The 18,280-nt window shown below is 38.2% G+C and overlaps 1 protein-coding gene and 1 pseudogene across 1 annotated transcript in view; both read right to left on the reverse strand.

The window, feature by feature from the left end:
- FGF5 (fibroblast growth factor 5) overlaps window positions 1-18,280 on the reverse strand; it is a 703,839-nt gene that overhangs the window by 630,150 nt on the left and 55,409 nt on the right. The window lies entirely within an intron of this gene.
- On the reverse strand, window positions 16,334-18,215 carry LOC100979699 (small ribosomal subunit protein mS25-like; annotated as a pseudogene).

Consider the following 18,280-nt stretch of genomic DNA (forward strand, 5'->3'; position numbering starts at 1 on the left):
TTCCAACTATTTCTATATCGATTTAGGGAATTAAGTTAATTAGGTTAGATAATACTAACTCCCAGAACAAATATATTTCTTTGGGTTAGCAGAGGAAAATCTAATTGCTGATACAGTGATGCATTTCTTTTGATGCTTTGAAGCTATTCAGTAAAATAAGCAAAGCACAGTGTACACAGCATAAAGTGCTTCTTTTATTCTTCTGAGCCACCTTACTCCTCTCTAGCTTATCAAATAATTAACTGGGGTTAGTTTCCCTTTTTTCCATATTTCTCTTTCTTCCTAAGCAAGCATTATGTAAAAAGTTGTGTGGTTATTAGATTCATACACTATTTGTGTACTTACTGTGATCTGAGATGTTAAATAATTAAATAGTGGTCAGGGTAATGGCAGCAAATTGTTGGCAAACTCATGACCAAAAAGAATAAAAGCACTAGTTACAAAGATATGGGCAAAATTAATGGAAACCAACATGGGATGGTGAAGCATCCTTGGGTTAGCAACAGCGGGAAGCCATTAACACCGTTTGGCATAAAAGAAGATAAGGGAGGAAGCAATTCCTAGAGCAGGGAGTGCTGCCAGACCCTGGAGAGAGTGCTATAGCTAATGGAATGAGAAGATGGCCAAACCTAAGGAAGGTAGCTGCTTCTAAACCACAGACAGTAGGAAGATGGCAGGGAATAAATTCTCTAACCACTTCCTTCCAGCCGCCTGAACTCCAGTTGGTACCTCCTATTGGCTGAAACCAACCCAAAGCCAAAAGCTCCTGATTAATGACTGTGAAGGTCATTGTCCAGGGGCACAGAATGGATCTGGCACAGATTATATGATTATTTGTATGTCAATCATTGGTACTAACTTTTTATGCAGATTAACTGAAAATCTTTGGGAGCAGAATATACTACACAATACAAGAGTACCTGGAAGATAGTAAATGTTTGTAAAATGCTTGCTGAATAAATAAAACTTAGACTGGACTGTAAGCATTATATACTTAGGTTTCTGAGGTCAAGTCTAGAATAGATTCTTACTTAAACTCTTAGCAGTGTAGGCAATATCCACTACATCAGGCGCTTGGTGAAGGATTATCGACTAAAAAGGTGGCTGGATAAATACATGGGTGTACAGATAATCAGATGAAAGTATAGATAACTCATAACATTTTATATACTTTAGGAAACTTGAATAATCTAGTCCAACTGTTTCATTTTGTAGGTAAAAAATGGAATTTCAAGTTGATTAAAACACAATATTGCAGAGTTAGAACCAAAAAAAAATCTTATGACTCTAGCCTCTTCTAACTAAACATGCTACCTCTAATTTACAGTTTACAATTTGTTTCATTCAAATAAATTCAAGAGATCTCTTGTATAACATTGTGACTACAGTTAATAACAATATATTATGTTCTTTTAAAATGTCAAGAAAATAGATTTTTAAGTGTTCTCACCACAAAAAAAATGATAATTATGTGAGGTAATACATATGTTAACTTGATTTAGCCATTCCACAATATATATAATTTAAAACATCATGTTGTATATGATAAATATTGACAATTTTGTTACTTAAAATAAAATGTTTTAAAAGTTGTTCCATTCAAATCAAAGTCAGTTACTGATGATGATGATGTGTGTGTGAGAGAGAGAGAGAGGAAAAGCACAGGTATCAGCTCACTTAGCATGATCCATGATTTGTGAAACATGCTTGCCATACTACTGAAAGAATGCCGAGGAGTCTACTTGTTTCTGCGTGACCTAAGTGCACAATGAACTTACATCCACAGAAAGTATTTGAGAATGTAGATCTCTAGAAATAATAGCACTTTAAAAGTTGTCACTAATCAATCCAAATATATACGTATATATATAAACATATATATACCTGTCTAATTATCATTATTCAACTAAATCTTCATCTTACTTTTTATGAAAGTACAACAAAAATAAGCTTAATCAATGCCAAATACAAAAGTAAATTTCTTTGTCATTTCCCCAAATATAATTACCACCTTCCATTTTGGAAACCTTTAATGAATTCTGATTGATGGGCTGGGTGTGGTGGCTCACACCTGTAATTCCAGCACTTTGGGAGGCTGAGGCCGGTGGATCACTTGAGGTCAGGAGTTCGAGACCAGCCTGTCCAACATGGTGAAACCCTGTCTCTGCTAAAAATACAAAAATTAGCTGGGTATGGTGGTGCAGACCTGTAATCCCAGAAACTTGGGAGGCTGAGGCAAGAGAATCACTTGAACCTGGGGAGCGGAGGTTGCAGTGAGCCGAGATGGGGCCACTGCACTCCGGCCTGGGCCACAGAGTGAAACTCTATCTCAAAAAAAAAAAAAAAAAAATTCTGATTGATGAAACGCAAATTATTAATTTCACATCTGTAATTAATATTAATGTTTTCGGTCCATACTCACATGAAGAACTGTGCCTTAAAAAATAGTAAAACCTTTCTTAATAATACTAGGTTTAAATTTGCCAATCTTCCACATATGCTACAAAGATGATTTTAGTCTATCAAGATGTTTATTGTGTATATTTCATTTTTTGTTTATTTAAACATTCAAAAATTTAGATGTAAACATTGTTTAGCAGCATTACTTTTTCAGTGTCTTGGATGCAAGGCATAAACTGACTTTTATGACTTTAAATATATTATCTGTATAATATTTTAAAATTTTGCTTTTGAAGCCAGGAGCTATATTGGAAATACCACCTACATTTATTTTTTAAATGTACTGAAGAATAACACTTTTGAAACCTGTAATCCATATTTAAGTGAAATGCCTCTGTAACCAATCTTTGAAGTCCAAAAGTGTCAATCCACTAAAATGCAGTTACCTTGCTGCAGTTCAGAAGTGTGGGGAGCTGGTGGCAGGATGCAAATCCTTCCCAGACTGATGTGGCTTTTCACCACATAGTGGCGCCTGTTCTCTCTGGCCTAAATAGGGATAAGGCATTTCTGGGTCCTGTGGAGAGCACAGCCGACTCTCCAGGTGAGTGTCCATTTAGTGGGCCTATCCGGGAAGTTTGGCTAGGAATATACTGGGACTTTGGGAGCCATCGTCCGCCTCCCAGCTTCCCAGCACTGATGACTTGTTAATTCCTGCGCGTCCGGGTTCTCCCCTGGCACAGGACTAGAACTCCACTCTGTCCCCCACCACCCTGCAGCGGGGGTAGCTGGGGAGGGGATTGGCTGTTGGGCAGAGGAAAGCAACCCATTAGGTCCAGTTTCGCTCCTTTTTTGTGTGTGTATTTTTACTATCAAAGTTAGTTGTGATCATCAACTCGATAAACTTGAATCAGGAATACGTCTGCACAACTACCTGTAATGCGTCTCTGTAATTAAAGTACTTTCAGAATCAATTAGTGTGAGGTGGAAGTTCATGAACCCAAATGCCCAATATAACACCAAATACACTAGGTTGGTGTAAAGATGCCATCTTCTGTTCTTTAATATACCAATTGGCAAAGCAGAGAGAAACAGGTGTCCGTCCTAGATCACAGCCGGAGACTTCTCAGCAGACCTCCTTCCTCACAGAGAGCGGCTTTGGAATGGGAGTGGGCTGGGAGGAGGCAGGGGAGGCCAAGAAGCACAAATTCATGGCTCCCCAGTGTGAGTGTGCCCGCGCGTTTCTGCGCCGGGTGACTCTAGGGGCCCAAGTTCTGTCCCGACCGGGGAGCGCAGGGCGGTAAGGACGCGGCAATTCACCTCGCCAGCGGCTTTAGTGTCGCGGTCCCGAAACCGCGGAGCCTGACAGCTGAGCTGTCCAGCGCCAGGGGGCGACCAGCCCACGAAGCGGGAACTCGAGGAGGGACCGAAGGACGCGCGGCGGCGGCTACTCTGCCGCGCTCCGCCCTTACCTCCAGGTAGTACAAGTCCACAGTAGTGATCTGCGAGTCCAGGAAATCTTCATAGGCGTTGAATTGAGTGACAATATTGTCCAAGGCCTTCAGCCCCTCTTCCCGATCCATTGCGGTATCCTCGGCCGAAGCGTCCCTAGCAACGGAAGCAGGAGGGCAGGGTCAGGAGGCTCCACCCACTTCGTTCCTGCCAATCAGTTGAAGCCGGTGTGAGCTTTGGACGTTAATCCCACCCCCCGGCGGTTTGTTGCAGTTTCTGTCTTCTGCCTCACTCCTGTGAAAACTTTCTGGAATTACCCACCCAAGTTCAGGTCGGATACCCATCCACCGACTCAGGCTTCGCTGAACTGTTGAGCAACCAGAGAGGTGCAAACTGCAATCCAAAGTTAAAAAGTATGACACTGCCTACATACTTAGACAAAATATTAGGAATTAGCTCCCAATTGCATTCTAAAACAATGTTATGCAAGACAAAAATACCGAGACATTTTGCAAAAAGACTATCTCAAAAACAAGTATATCAAATGGTGTTGTGACAAGGACAATAATAAAATAATGATTTTGTTAAATTATTTTTAAAGTTATAACAAAGGTAAATTATTGCTAATGTTTGTGTACAAGAAGCAATTTATGAAATTCCCAAAGGAAAGAAACTCAATCAAAAAAATGTCTTTGCAGACCTTTTTTGGCACCAAGTTCTTGCACTTATTTTACTATTTTAGCACAGTGAAAAATTTTGCCGTGTTGAAGCTGCCCTTTTTAAAGAATAAAATATCTGTGAAATCTTATTAAATAAAGTCTTTCACTAAAGATTTTTTGTTTTCTTCAGAACAGTATTGTGTTTTTAAAATATGAATTTAAAGTAATCCAACATAGCAGCTGGCAAAATATGTTCAGAACCAATCTTTGGATTTTAATATTTTACAAACCGTCCTTGGGAATTAGCATATAATACAATGCTAAGCCTTTAATTGTTGCTCTCTAAGTACGTTTCTAATTCATCTTGAAGATTTTCACAGATTTGCTAACAAAATTTTAACGAAAACATCTGGTAAGATACTTCATTTCAGTTCGCTTTCCTAATTTAAAAAGTTCATCTTAAAAATTAGGATGTCATGACTTGCAAATTTTAAGTGATATAGACACAATATTTAGAATGCTACTAACTTGTTTTTTTTTGTTTGTTTGTTTAATGAATGTATTCTGACATGTTTTTAAAGATATTTTGGGCCTTATTTTTGAATGCAATTTAATTATTGAATTTGGGAAAACAAAAAGGAGATAAAACCTTGGACACTGGTAACCCATCAAAAGTAATAATAGGCCAGGTACAGTGACTCCCAGCACTTTGGGAGGCCGAGGTGGGTGGATCACGAGGTCAGGAGTTCAAGACCAGACTGGCCAACATGGTGAAATTCCATCTCTACTAAAATTACAAAAATTAGCTAGGCGTGATGGTGGGCGCCTGTAATCCCAGCTACTCAGGAAGCTGAGGCAGAAGAATCCTCCTATATCAAGATTTCATCACTTTTAAGAAACAGTAAAGCATCTAGAGAATGTTTGGGTTGATTAAACTAGAGCACTTTAATGAAAAGGACCTATATGTTAGTAAAATGTGAGGTCGTGGTTTGGCTATATATTGTTCTATTATATCAATTGTGATTGTGCATTTTTTAGAGAAACCTCATTAAATTTGCCATTTGGTCAACATCTCTTTGATGAAGTAATCTCTACAGCATCTAAATTTAAACAATCATGAAATTATTTTCAGTCAATGAGTCTAGAAATGTCTTCTAACTCAAAACACTGAGGTTGATTTTCAGCAAATCAGCTTATCTATTAATATCAAGAAAATTCATAAACTTATCCTTGTTCCTCACAGTAAGCCTAGAATTAATAGTGAGTATAACTTAATTGTCCTTTTCTAAACTTTCAATTTAACTTCAGAACCACTTTCGGACCTGTGCCTGAGAAATGAAAGGGTGGCAACAAAGAAATTAGTAAGTTTCGGCAAACTTCTCTTTTCATTGCAAGGCTTTTGTTATGATCAAGAAATACTTTATTTTGGATAACATGCATTCCTACTTCAAGTCCAAGATTTTTAAAGACTGAAACCTGGAACTTAGCACCAATCCCAGAAATTCCATTATTTGCAAAAGGACAAAGAAGGATTAGTATATTCATAATAAAACTCCAAGATGTAAGAAAGAGGAAACATATGTTATGTAAGAATAACAAAATATATGCCAGATTTAAGGTACTTACTTGGTGGAAGTATATTAAAAAGTTTCAAATTAAGCTCTACACTTTTATATTCCAAAATATTTGGCAATATACTATGATAGCTGAGACAGTGAAAGGAAAACATACTTCGGTTTGTTGACATGACAGGAAGGGAATGTTTTGCTTATGTTAATAAGAACTTGAGGCTCTATTAAGACGTTCTATTAATATGTTATAATATTGTAGGAAAAAAACATATACTTACTCTAATAGGACAAGAGATTTGTGTCTGGTGTTGCCTAGCTGCTTGTTAACTATGACTGCAGATGAGGGCTATTGCTTAATCATCAGCCAAGGAGAGCTTTTTTGCACTTAGTAACAATGGCGATACTAAATTTACTTGAGCTATTTCTTGTGATGAGATCGCTGGACTTCCTCACAGTCTGTTATTCTAGGATGCTGGAGTTCTGGTTCCACTGCTTCTCTGTCCTGGAGACACAATGTGTTCATGTGTCATAATCCGGGAGTTTGCTCCTGCCTTGTCATTGACAGTGTGAAAGGAAAATTTCAGAAGAGAGAAATACAAGTATAAGATGGAATTCCTCCCAGGACTGGGGTTGACAGATGTCTGCAGCTAATAAAGATTGAAAACTACTACTGTGCTATGGGATAGATGATGGGTATGATCACTACAACCACCACTTTGGAACAGAGAAAAACTTGGGCTCTCTGTGGCTCTATAAGGCATTACCAAAAACCTCACTGAAAATTCCCTCAAGCTTTTTGGCTACATGGAAATCAGCCTCTACCCTAAAACTCCACTCCCCCTGAATGGGCAAACAATCAGAACATAGCACCTGTGAATAGACGGCCACCACAATAAATGTGGAGCTGCCAATTGCAAGCAGGTGCCCAGCATTGCCCTACAATCTATGTTATCTTTTTCTTCAGTTCACTCTTACCTTCTACTATGGCTTTTTCCACTTTCTTCTCTCTCCTTAATCTTATATCATCCTTTCTCAAAGCAGATAAACTTAACTCTTATACCCAAAAGAAGTAAGTTATCACAATAGATTTCCCGCAGTCAAATGCTGTATACAAGCTTATTCACATTCATATCAACGTTTTACTTCTTCCATTGTGTAAAGGAAGAGATTTACCTCCTCCCATACCTTCACTACACAGGTTCAATCTCCTTCTGTCTTCTCAGGGTTTCTCATTTTAATTATTCCCTCTCTTCTTTGTTGTTAATTTATCTCTCCTCTCCCTCCCCACCCCAGCTCCTTTCCCATTTTAAAAATAAGCAAATGATCCCAAAAATCACCCTCACCTCCACAGACAACGTTAGCTATAGGCTTTCCTGCCCTTTACAGCAAAACTTTTGGGAAGAGCTGTCTACAATCACTGTCTCCATTTCCTTACCTTCCACTTTCTGCCCAACATATTCCAGTCTGTTTTTACGTACTGCTCCACGATTTTCACCGAAGTCAATTATGACATCTTTGCCATTATGCCCAATAGACATTTTTTCTGTCCTCATACTGCTTGACATTTAGCAGCATTTGACCCTGTGACCACTCCCTTCTCTTCGAAATTCTCTTTTAGCTTCTGTCACATTACTTTGCACTGAGGTTGGTTAGTTGGTTGGTTGGTTGGTTGGTTCGTTGGTTTTCCATTAGCTGTTTCTTCTCAGTTCTCTTTGCTAGCCCCTTTTCTCCTTACCTAGCTTTTAAAAGTTGGAGAGTCTCAGGGTTCTCTCCTAGACCCTTTGCTGACTCTACACTTTTGTTACTTGGAGCTCTCACCCACATTTATTGCTTTACTTACTGCCTTACATGCATATGGTTCCTCTATCTATATAATTAACTAGGTCACTCTTCCAATCACATATCTAACTGCCTAGCAGATGCCATTGGATGTATAACATGTATAAATGAAAATTTTCCTCTTTTTGTGCCTCCTAATTTGTTCCTCCTCCAGTGTTCCCTCTTTCAACACACAGGTTCCTCTCCTCTCAGTTGTTCATGTGAGAAACATGGAAGACAGTCTTGAACCTTACTTCTCCATCACCACTGAAATGTAAGGCCTGTTATTTCCGTCTCTCAATTACTTCTCTTGAAGGCTTAAATTTCTCTCCAACCTAATTGACATGGGTTCCTTGCCTAAGCCAAAGTCTGGTACCTAAACTCCAAGAATATAATCTTTTCTGGTTTCCCTATACTCTTCTGGCCCCTTTCCATTCCACTCTTCAAAATGTAGTTAGTGTTTGTTTGAAAACACGGATCTCACCAGGCCTCTTTTAAAAACCTTCTTTGGCTCCCCATTACCCTTAGGATAAAGTACAATTTTGTTTTGTCTTTTTGACATGGCTTACAAGACATTCCACATCCTGACCTTCATCTGATACCCTCTACTGCACACGTTACATGTTCCAGCCACACCAGACTTTTTTCAGTTTTGAAAGGAGCCTCCACTTCTTTTGCTGCTGTGCTCAAACGTGCTGTTCGCTCTGCCTGGGACATTCTTTCACAGTACACACTTTTTCCATTTACCTATTAGCTCCCTATTATAGATCTCGGTATAGAGATCGAGATATAGTAGTCTTCTGTGTTCCCAGAGCACTTTCTAATGCACTTATCGTTTGTTGCAGTATCTTGATTATTATAAAGTATTTGACAAATGTCTATACTGCTTATTAGAATCTATGAACATAAAGGCAAAGACTATGTCAACCCTCTTCACCACTATATCTTCAGCATCTAACGTAGTACCTGGAACATAATGATCCCTCAAAAGTATTTGCTGAATAAAATGCTTTTTCTATATATTTCAGTGATTCATTTTGGAAACAAGGTGAAAGGCATTACAATCCATATGAGGAATATCAAGAAAAACAACCTAAATTTTAGCACCTACATTTTAGAAAGGCACTTAGCAATACCAATGTAATAACAGCACAAGTCAGAATTCTTTTTGATAAAGAGATGTTTTGAAGCACTATGCAAATTCAGATGAGTGAAAAATTACTTCCAACTGGAAGTTGTCATGAAAATGTGATGACATGGCCTTTCTGCTGAATATGAAGTACTGAGATGGGGAGCTGGGACTCTGAATAAATGTCCATGTGACTGAGTCTCATGTGCTAAAGTTTCAAGGTGAGAAAACGAGAGGTATGTTCAGGGAAGGGTGATAAGAGAAATTTATTTAAAGTGCAGGACATATGCAAGAGGGCAGAAAAATGGAAGGGCAAGTTAGAAGTAGACCACGCTGTGGTCTGTCTATTTAAGAAGCTTTAACCATACTCTCCAAGCAAAAGAAAGCCAAAAGAAGTGTTTGCAAAGACGTGATCATCAGAACTATAGTTTTAAAGATTATTCTGACAGCAGTAAATGACTGGAGGGGAGGTAGGAAGACATCTTAGGTCAGGAGACAGAAGAAAAGGGGAGGTTGAAATTAGGAGTAGCTGCAGGGGAGATGTACTTAAGAAAGCTTTGGGGAAAGAGTTTTATAGCCAGAGACTGATTTCAAGTTTATTGCACACTTTTTACCCTGAAGCAAAAGTCAGAAGATTTTCATTTTAGATCAAACTTTTACCTGCTCAAAATAAGAAATACAATGACATGGTTGGTTTTTAATGAAACCTTCCTGGTACATAATAAACTCAAATAATGAGGCACTGACTTGAGGGTAAAAAAGAAATTCAGATAAAACCTTAGGAGAAAATAAAAGGAGACATCGTTAAAACCCCAGAGATGAGGTGGAAATAGGCTGCCTCTCTGAGAAATATATTTAGCTCTTCTAAATTACGTGATAATCTCTATAGAATTCCTAAGAGCTTGATCTATTTTAAACCAACATCTTCTTTCTAGCTTCTGAGTACAATATCAAAGCTCGTCAGGTACTCAAGATTTCTGCAGCCATGGTAATAATACAACTCCAGTCACAACTAAGCAGATATAGAAAGGGAAAAAAATCACTAGACTTTCTAAGAGAAGCATTAAAGGAAGTGGTGCCAATTCCATTAAGAGCTAATTCAACTCATGCTCAGCTCTACTTCTCTAGGATATCAAATATTCTTTGGCTACAGATTCATTAATCACAATAAAAATGTTTTGATCCATCTTTCCTACTCAATCTCACTTATTGAAACAAAAGTAAAACTTATTTACCTCAGTAATCAGTAATGTAAATTACAGTAATGTAAATTACCTCAGTAAGGTAAAGTCACCAAAGAGTCAGGAACTGTGCCAGGCTTTGAGAGTGCAACCAAAAAATAACACCTGATTCTTTAAATCTTCAAGGATATTATCATTTAGGGAAGACAGAAGGAGGACCTGAACTGGTAGTTGGCTGAATGAAGGAAAGGAAGAAGATGAACTAAGCAAATTGGAGATATAAATGTGTAAATAAGTGAGAAAAATAAAAATTTACAGGAGCAATGATAACATATATATATGTATACAGTGTACTGCTGGGGTATCCAATCTTTTGGCTTCCCTGGGCCACATTGGAAGAAGAATTATCTTGGGCCACACATAAAATACACTAATACTAACAATGGCTGATGAGCTAAAGAAAAGTCGCAAAAAAAGAAATCTTATATTGTTTTAAGAAAGCTTATGAATGTATATTGGACTGCATTTAAAGCCGTCCTGGGCTGCACATGGCACACGGGCTGCGGGTTTGACAAGCTTGGTGTACAGAGTGGAAAATATATGAGAAAAAAGTTGATTCTATACCATAGAATGCAAGAATGATGTGTTTTAAGAAATCAATAGGAAATAATTTTTTATTCTGGAAAACAATGAGTTAGGACTGGATGGGCTCTGAGGGCACATCTAGCTTCAAAATTCTGTGATAATATTCTAACTTAAACTTTCAATAACTGTTCAGATTTAGCCTACAGGAAATCACTCAGAAGAGAGGAAAACAGTGGAATTTTGTCATATCGTGCAGTTTTCTGGAACAAAGCACAGGATTTTACTAAACTAATTCATGACCACAAGTCTCAACATACTTGGCAATACCAACATACTGTCTTAGTGGTTTGTTTTCTTTTTTTAAGTCTATTTTACATCTTTTTTCCTATTCAAAATTGTCATCTTCCTTCTCTCTTACTCCTCATTCCCTTCAGCATCACTCCACCCCCTACCCCTACCTACCCACACAATACAACCCTATCTACACTTGTTCTTAGGTATTAATCTTGTCCTTTGTTATGATGAATAGAATATTCCTATCATATGCAACCTATGTCCTCCAATTCTCTGGATATCACCCTCTCTCACCTTCTCAAGGATTTCATCCTGCTGTTAGTCACATTCTCCCTAGCTTTATCCATTTCTCCCACTCTGGGTCACCCCAACAGCATACAAGCACATTCTAGAATCTCATGTCTTTAAAACAAGTGAGCTCCTTTGACCCCATGTTTTGTTTCAATTATTGTCATTTTTATTTTCACCTTATTAAAAAAACTTATTGAAAGAGTAATCTATATTTATCATCACCCCTTCCTCATTTCCCTGTTCTCTTCTAAGCTTTCTCCAACCAAAATTTTCGGCCACCACTTGACTAAGACTGTTTTTTTCTAGGTCGCCAATTACTTTCTTGTTTTCAAATCATAGGGATGTGGCTCTACTTGTAATGTACTTGACCTTTCAGTGGCATTAAGCACAGCTTGCTGGTCATTCATAAAATACCTTCTTCTCTTAGCTTCCATAATACCACACTCATACTGCACTCATACTACCTGTTTTTATTAGTGTAACTTTTTAATTCCACCACCTTGGCTAAACTTCTACATGTTTGAATGTTCCAGAGCTTAATCCTGGGCCCACACCTCTTCTAATTTATAACCTCTCCCCCTTTGCCTCACACTGCACATCTAATCCACCAGCTAGTTTAGCTTTCTCAACATATATATATATATATGTATTGAAGTTATATATATATATATATATAACTTCTCTCTCTATATATATGTATATATAAAATCCATTCACTGCTTTCCATTTTTACTAATTTCATCTCAATGCACCCAGCCACTATTTTTTTGCCTGGACAACTATAATAGCCTCCTAAATGGCTTCTTTACTTTCCCTTTTGCTGCCTTCCTTAATCCAGACTCCACACAGTAGCCAGAGAATTTCATTTAAAAATGCATATCAGATCATGTCACTCTCCCGTTTAAATCCTCATTGACTTCCACTGCAGTTAGAATAAAATCCAAAATCATTCCCTTGGCTTATGAAGCCCTACATTTCTTCTCACCCTGGCTATTTTTCTGGTCTTATCTGTTACTTCACGCTACCTCAATCCCACTCTACCTGATGGCCATGCTGTTTTCTTTCTCTTCCCAGAATCTATTATGCTTGGTCATGTTTTCTTGGCCTAGAATGCCATCTCTCCTTCCCTGCCCCAGTGTTTGAATAGCTGGCTCCTTTTAGTCCTTCTGATATCAGGATGTCAAAGATACCTTAGGGCATATACTAAACTCCCAGGCCAAAGTAACCAAGTCAATCCTCATTACATCTTTATATGATCCACTGCATCATACTAGTCACATACTGGTCAAGTTCATTTGTTGGAATGCAGACTCTATGTAGTAAAGATAACGTCTGCCTAGTGATCACTACTATATGCTAGGAATCAATAACAGCACCTGGAACCTACCAAGTTCCACTTAGTAAAGATTTAATGATGAAAAAAATGCAAGTTTTATAATACAAATATATAAAATTATGAAAACAATTTTATAACAATCATTTGATAGTCTTTAAAAGACTACCCAAAGTTTAAAATATAATTTTGTAATTATATATACACTTATAAACAATGAAGTTTTATAAAATTAATCATTTGATATTTTTAAAAAGGCTACCCAAAGGAATTTAAAATCAGAGAATGTTGTTGAAACTGAACACCAGCTGTATCTACATTTATTTCTAATAGACTTCTCAGAGTCCACTGATACCCGTAAGAAAGCACTTAGTGCCTCAAGGAAACTATAGAAAGTAGTCAGAAGAAACCACAGGCCAGCTATAGTCTGAGAGTGTTTTCTACTGCGATTGGCCATTCTGGCATAAAAATCTTGATGAGTGGCTCATTATCATTATTTCTGCTCCCAACCACTCTCCCAGCATCACACCACTGTAGTGACTATGCCCCATCTCCTCAGAATGCAACACGTTGGCATAAAGAACATAAAGTCTCAAGTAATCTGTGAATTCATAGCTGAAATATACTGAATATGTATATACTTCCCAGCTCTTACCTATTACACTAGCATTTATTCCCACCTGTCTTCTTCATTTTCTTTTTCCAAACTTTTCAAGGATTTGACATGAACAGACCACAGGTTGCTGTATTATAGGATACAGACATACACACACACGCAATACACACACACACACCACAATCCCATAGAGATGCAAAAATAAATGCAAGGATACAGTTCAAAGCCATCATTCAGACATGCAAGAACACAACACATACACCTTACAGATGGAAGATATGGACAACTAGATTATGGAATTAATTACCTTCCAGGATCTAATATCGACAGTTTCAGAAAGAACTGCTTTACATGCGGCTAATCGAAATAAACAGGAAATGGAAATACTAGTCATCAAATAGGAAGATAATTTTTGAATAAGACTATCTTATATATCTGGCTTGGATAAATTTCAGCCTGTGGATAGGAGCTTCTGGACAGTTATTACACCAATCTGTATCTGCACTCAGTTCAGCTAGTAGGGCTGCAGCTGACTTTATCTTCCTGTAAAGACTCAATTTCAGGTATAGGGCCCTAGAACATAGTATGAGAAGATACTCTTTCCTTCATCTATAGATACCTAGAAAATAGGACTATTTTCTACATTTTGGCTGTTAAGAATGGCTTTATTTTAAAAGCCTTCCTCCAGAATATATGCCTGGATGGCCAGCAAGTCACATAATAAGTGAAATTAAATTTTCCAAAAACATGGTATGATTTCTAAGAAACAATGTGGCAGTGGAATTAAAATGGCTAATTTGGAACCAAGGATGTTACTTATTGAGATAGAAAAGGTCCTTCATATATTAACTTAGAAGGACATTAACTGTTGTCATTGTAGAAAATAAATTTATGTACCACCAGCAGTTTAATTTTCAAATGCAAAAACGGATAAGATGGGTATAATTTTTAGGAAAGTTCAGACACAACTAAGGGTAATTCTAGCCAAATAATCTGAACAGTAAATATACTGATATCTCAGAATGTATTAATAAAAATGAAAAGTTGTTATAAATAGATACTATTATCACTTGCCAAAATGATGTGGTTGACACACAAATACATTGATTTCAATAACCAAGAGTAGATAATTCCAGCTACCTACTGTGTTTCAACAAAAGGACTTTAAAAGTAAACTTATTTAATAGACACAACACAAATATGTACTGTGTGACCATATTAAAGGGTGCCCAGTTGTTGCCTTTTTTGCCAGGATTTCATTAATGTTTTTATTTTTCTGATTATTTGTTTGTTTGTTTTGAGATGGAGTCTCGCTCTGTCACCTAGGCTACAGTGCAGTGCCATGATCTTGGCTCACTGCAACCTCCGCCTTCCAGGTTCAAGTGATTCTCCTGCCTCAGCCTATTGAGTAGCTGAGACTACAGGCACGTGCCACCATGCCCAACTAATTTTTGTATTTTTAGTAGAGACAGGGTTTTGCCATGTTGGCCAGGCTGGTCTCAAACTCCTGACCTCAGGTGATCCATCCCCCTCGGCCTCCCAAATTGCTGGGATTACAGGCATGAGCCACCACTCCCAGCCTCTGATTCTTTTTTTATCTCGCCCTCCTAAAATCTCCCCTGTTCCACATCCACTCAGAACATCTACTATCATGTAAATATTCCAATATATAACTGCCAGCACTTTTGTTAAAAAAGATTGTTGATTATTCTCAGAATTTCAAATTTCTTTGTAAATGGTTTTCTCTCAGAGTTACTCAGTGTTAGTATCCCTGATTTCCATGATAGAACATCGAGACAGAGGAGACGGTGGCAGCAACACCACTGCCATGGCTGCCAGTGAGTCTGTGACAATATTAGGACCAAAGCTTTAAAATGTGACTCTAGACGCATGCCTATCAATAACTAAATGCATTAATAGTGATAGATTAGGTCTCCACTTTTGATATCGTGTGTAATGCACCATGCTTAATTTTCCCCTTTTCTTTTACTATGTAGTTTTACGAGCCAATTAGTGGACTTTGAGGATCTTTGTAAAAGACTGACAATAAAAATTGATTGCAGAATGCTTTTAGAGGCTTTGATAATAACTGCCCTGAAGAGCAAAACAGTTACACTCCCACGTTCTTTCATAATGTTTCCCAGTGGAATACATAGTCCAGGAAAAGTATACATGTAGCATAAAACCGATTCCTGAGTTTTTAATGTAGTTCAAGAATATCGTTTCTTCACGTGGACACAGGGAGGGGAACATCACATACCGGGGCCTATCGGGGGGTTGGGGGCAAGGGGAGTGAGAGCATTAGGACAAATGCCTAATGCATGTGGGGCTTAAAACCTAGATGACGGGTTGATAGGAGCAGCAAACCACCATGGCACATGTATACCTATGTAACAAACCTGCACGTTCTGCACATATATCCCAGAACTTAAAGTAAAATTTAAAAAAAGGAATATTGTTTCTTACACAAGTTAAAGAACCAGTAATCACCTTGAAGCATTATTACAATGGAAGCTATCAAAAACAATGTGACTATTGGCAATCATTCTAATTAACCTAAAACTTGTGTATCTAATTATTGATACACAGATGGAAATCTAACTGTTAATTTCAAACAGACTAAAAAATAAGTAATTAGAAATAAAAGTAAAACTCCCACTGATTTCTTGAAGATTGACCTGCATAATTATTCAAGAGTGAAGAATAACTTTATGTTTATAAAATATTTGCATACTATATATGTTTATATAATTTATTGACCATTATAATATACATGATTACATAACTAATTTGTTTCTTCATATGTTAATCAATTCTAATTAGTAGCTTTTTAGGGCTAATGTACTTTTTATGTAGGTCTTTGGATACTAACAGAAATAAAACTTTACTAAATCCTTTGATTTGATGAAGAAAAAAGTAAGACAATCTTTTTGAAAAGCTAATATTCAACAAATACCCAGTGTGCGTCTAGTTTTTAGAAAATCAAGGTTCAGTTCTAATTCTTCCATTTATTTGTTTGTCTTACTTTCTGTACTGAAGAACAGTGATAATACATTACAGCTTTCTACAAGTCATAGTTAAACAGTAAAGTTAACTGTGAGAAATGAACTGCATAAAACAAAGACCAGGTTTTCTGCTTTTTTTTCTAAGTAATGTTGGTCTCTTCAACCCATGAGGTCTGCACCCAAGACAGCAGAGAACTGCCAGCTTCCAATCACTGTTCAGGAGTCTGGTCCAGAACCAATTGACCTGATCTATATGCTTCATCCCAACCAGCTTCTGACATTTGTGTTACTGGTGAAATTTATCATTCTTCCATTTACAGTCTAACATTGCTATTCTGCCCCATATTCTACCCTACTTTCTTAGCTATGTTGTTGACTGTTGCTTCTGGCTTGAGGATGTATTTTTCTTCTGTTTATATTGCTTTATCTTTCTCTGAGTAATGCATTTAGCTCAACTTCCTGTGGGTGGCACTCCTGCCTGAGTCTCCCCAGACAGAGAACAAGATCCAGTCACGGCTTCTCTTCTGTCTGCCAAAGGTGCCCTGCAGGATCAACTTCACCCACAGGTGAAGGCTGTAATGTGGTGTGATTTGAAGGGCATCAGGCCTGCCAGCCAAAACTTCCCTGGCAGTCTACCTGAAATTCCAGCCAAAGATCATTAGTGTTGCTCCTTAAAATAACTTTGTTATTTTGAATCTGAATACTTTCAGCCCCTATTCCTACCTTTTCCTCCTGAAATGATTGTTTATTTGTACATGATTACTGAAAACTCAAAGTTTCTTAAGATTTCAATAATAGTGATAGCAGAACAGACAGCGCTTGGTAAGCAGGATTTTTGTGTTTCTTGTAATCTGTTTATATCCCCTTGACTCTACTTAAGTATTTAAGAGAAAAAAAAAGTATTTTAAGAAGTTGGCCTTCTCACTAAGGGCAAGGGATTGTACAAGCACAGGGGGATGGTAATAGAAGTGATGGCAACTGTAACCAAAATGAGAAAAATCCAAACACATACAGGAAAGTATCAAGACTGAGTCCCACCAGATGATTCTGCTGCCTAAAACCTGGGATGTTGTGAATTGTTGTGGTTGTTGTTGTTGCTGTTGTTGCTGTTTTGTTGCAGTGATTGGGAAGCCTTTTATTTACCCAAGGAGCAAGGATATTCATTTAGCAGCTCGGCTGCACATGTTCCTCTCCCCAAGCCCTTTTACACAGGTGTGTAAATGGGAACCTTTTATTGCAAAAGGATTTCCAGAGTTTTCAAGGACAGAACCGAGGGCTTACTGGGGCCAGGGTAACCCCATACCAGTCTCCCTATTGGTCAGTCACAATTGCCCCAGCCCACGATGACCTTGGGTGCTAGTCCTGGGTACTGACTTTCACAGTGGCTCTGCACTTCCCCATTTCCTTGGGTATCAGGCCCAGGCAGGGCACCTGTCCTTCCACTTTGCAGGTACAATCCTTCAGGCAGTACTTTCCAGGGCCAAAGTGGGCTGGGTGAGACAGCTGCTTTTTCTCTTTCTCCTCTTTCTTGGGGGTTTCCTCATTCTTCCCCAACATTTTTCGATGGACTCAATGACCTCCTTATTATTCTTGGTCTCCACTTCCAACAGGACTTGCTCCCCAGAATCTAAGTATTGATGGGTGTGGAGACAGGAAGGATGATGGCATCCTGTCCTTAAACATCATGATCTGCACTCATGGGATTTTGTATTGGATCTAAGATATGTTGAAAACGCAAATTTCCTGGTGCCCTCACCCAGCTCCCCATGTGTTTTGTAATTCACTGTCATGACCTTCGCCAAGTCTTCGAACACCACCTCTCCCTGGCTCAGGTACTGCAGGGTGTGGCGATGGGGAAGCGGCCCTTCATGGGCATGGGGGCAGTGGCGGTGGTGGGCGGGGGGACATGTGGCCACAGGCCCAACAGAGGAGAGAAGCCAAAGAGCACC

Source organism: Pan paniscus, chromosome 3 (genome assembly GCF_029289425.2).
Source record: "Pan paniscus chromosome 3, NHGRI_mPanPan1-v2.0_pri, whole genome shotgun sequence".
In the NCBI taxonomy this organism is placed as follows: domain Eukaryota; kingdom Metazoa; phylum Chordata; class Mammalia; order Primates; family Hominidae; genus Pan; species Pan paniscus.